We start from the raw sequence: 2,972 nt of genomic DNA, 5'->3' as shown, positions 1-2,972 counted from the left end.
GTAGGCACACATGTTCCGAGGGGTGGTATGTAGACATACACCTTCTGAGGGGAATAAGGTAGACAGTCATCATCTTATGGGGAATTGGGTAGGTAGGCAGACATATTCCAAGGGGGGGGGGGGGGTAAGTAAGGAGGAGACATATTCTGAGGGTGAGTTGTAGACATACATCTTCTGAGGGGTGTCCTTGGTAGACAGACATCTTTCAAGGGGGGGGGGGGGAGGAGACATCTTTCAAAGTATGCGTTTTGGTAGACAGACCAAGAAGGGTGTAGACATTCTCTGATGTGGGAGTAGATATCTTCCGAGAGGAGTGGTAGTTTGACATCTTCTGAGAGGTGGGGTAGGTAGACAGATATCCTCAGAGGTAGGGGTAGGGAGACAGACATCTCCCACAGGAGGGATAAAATCGAATCATTTGAAGGGGGGTAGATAGGCATACATCTTCTGAGGGGCTTAGGTAGACATTCATGTTATGACGGGGGAGGGGGGTAGGTAGACAGATCATGTGGGGGGGGGGGGGTATGTAGAGAGATATCTTACAAGACGGGGGTTGGTAGGCCGACGTATTGTGAAGAGTTGTAGGAGGATAGACATCTTCCAAGGGGGTAGGTAGACAGGTTTCTTCAGATGGCGGTTAGGTAGACAGTCATCATCAGAGGGTTACAGGTAGACAGACATCCTCTAAGGGGGTTGGTAGACCGACATTTCCTGAGGGGGTGGGCACGTAGACAAACTTCTTCTAAGTGTGGGTGGGTATGTAGACAGACACCTTCTGAAAGGAATTGTAGGTGGACAGACATCCTTCGTGATAGAGGGTAGGTAGGCAGAAATATTCTGAAGGAAGGGTTGGAAAACATACATCTTCCAAGGGGAGGGGTAGGTAGTCATACATCTTCTGAGAGGTGGGTTTAGGTAGATAGAGATCTTTCCGAGGGAGGGCAGGTAAGTAGACAGACATATCCTCAGGTGGGGGGATGAGAGAGAGACATTTTCCGAGGGAGAGAGGTAGGTAAACAGACATCTTCCGATGGTTGGGTAGGTAGGCAGACATCTTCTGGGGTGGATAGCTAATCGGACATGTTTTGAGCGAGCTTAGGTAGACAGACATTTCCGATGGGGTGTGTAGGTAGACAGACATATTCCAAGGGTGGGGAGATGAGACAGACATTTTCTGATGTGGGGATAGGTAGACAGACATCTTCTGAGGGCGGTTTTAGGTAGACAGACATCTTCCAAGCGGGAGCTGTAGGTAGACAGACATCTTCAGAGGGCGATTGTAGGTTGATGGACATCTTTTGTGCTGATAATGACAGATAAACAAATTCCAAGGGGTGGTAGTTTAACAGACATCTTCCCAGGGGGGCTGAGTAGATAGACAGACAGACATCATCCAACGTGAGTAGACAGACATATTCCAGGGGGAGTAGACATCCTCCAAGGGGGTAGACATCTTCGAATGGTGGTGAGGGTAGGTAGACAGACATCGCCTGAAGGGCTGGAAGACACCTTCTGAAGTTTGGAGGTCTCTAGACATCTTCCGAGACAGGGGTAAACAACTTCCAAGCGGGGGGCTGAATGGGGGTTGGGACAGGTAGACAGACATATTCCGAGAGGGCAGGTAGGTAGATAGACATCTGCTTAGCGAGGGGGAGGGGGGGGGGGGTTTGAGAGACATCTTCAGGGTGATAGACATCTTACGATGTGGGGAGAAAGTTTTTCTGGGAGATGTAGATAGACATCTTCAGAGGGTGAGGTAGGTGGACAAACGTCTTCCTTAGGGGGGTGAGGTAGGCAGACATCTGCCGAGGGGATTAAGTAGATAGACGTCTTACACGGGGCAGGTAGACAGACATCTCCTGTGGGGGGTTATGTAGACTGACATTTTCTGAGGAGGCAAGTAGGTAGAATGACATATTAGGTGGTGGGGCGATGAGAGACAGACAGTTTTCGATGAGGGAGAGGTAGAATGACATCTTCCGATGTGGGAGGTGTAGGTAGATATCTTCAGAGAGGGGTAGGTACACAGACATCTCCCGAGGGGTGGGGTAGGTAGACATACATATTCCGAGGGGAGTGGTAGGTAGTCATACATATTCTGAGGGAGGGGGGGGGTTAGGTAGACAGACATCTTCCAAGGGTGTGGGTAGGTACACAGACATCATCTGTGGGGGTGAGGCGGTAGATGCAGGTTGACATAGATCTTCCAAGGAGGGGTAGGTAGACAGATATCTTCTGAGTGGGGGTAGCTAGGCAGATATCTTCTGAGGGGGATAGATAGGCATATTTCGAGGGTGGGCTGGATAGCACCTTCTCAGGGCGGGGGGGGGGGGGGGGGGCACATCATCATGGGTGTGACGTCACATGAGCTGCACTGCTGTTGAAATAGCTTGTTAATGTTTTATAAATTTTAGACTTCATTTACGTATTTTAAAGTTTGTTTGTGTTATTATTTTTGCCGTAAAAGCAACTTATTAGTGGATATTCATTTATCTCCGTCTTTCTTCCTGTTGTATTGACTCGAGTGGTCTATTATTTGTGAGTGTGCTTTCGTGGTTCGTCTAAGCCTCGCGCCTCATCAGTTTGTTTACATTCTGCGGCGTGCACTGCATCTGTAGCGGTTATAAGCTAAGTACTGACTAACTTGTTTGTGCTCTGTAATACAGTTATTAAATTGAATGGATTGCAGTGGTGTTGCTTGCCGTTTGTGGCGAAGTAATGACTTAATAAACTTTTGTAATCGTTTGCTCGCTGTGTTTTATAGAGTTTTCAGTAAATTTCGTGCTTTAGTTTTGAACTGGCGTTTAGTTTTAATTTTTTGGTTTTAGCCAATAATTTTGTGAAGTTTTGCTGGTATTGGTATCGGCTGTGTTGTAGTAGTATTAATACAAGTAGCTGCTTTCTTAGTAGGTAGAGAATTTTGAGACCATAGTTGTTAGCTGCTTTTGTAACTGAACTTTGGTAACGTAGAC

The sequence above is a fragment of the Schistocerca gregaria genome, unplaced genomic scaffold (genome assembly GCF_023897955.1).
Source record: "Schistocerca gregaria isolate iqSchGreg1 unplaced genomic scaffold, iqSchGreg1.2 ptg000178l, whole genome shotgun sequence".
NCBI lineage: Eukaryota > Metazoa > Arthropoda > Insecta > Orthoptera > Acrididae > Schistocerca > Schistocerca gregaria.
The sequence above is the reverse complement of the archived record's forward strand: the minus strand, read 5'-3'. Positions refer to the sequence as shown.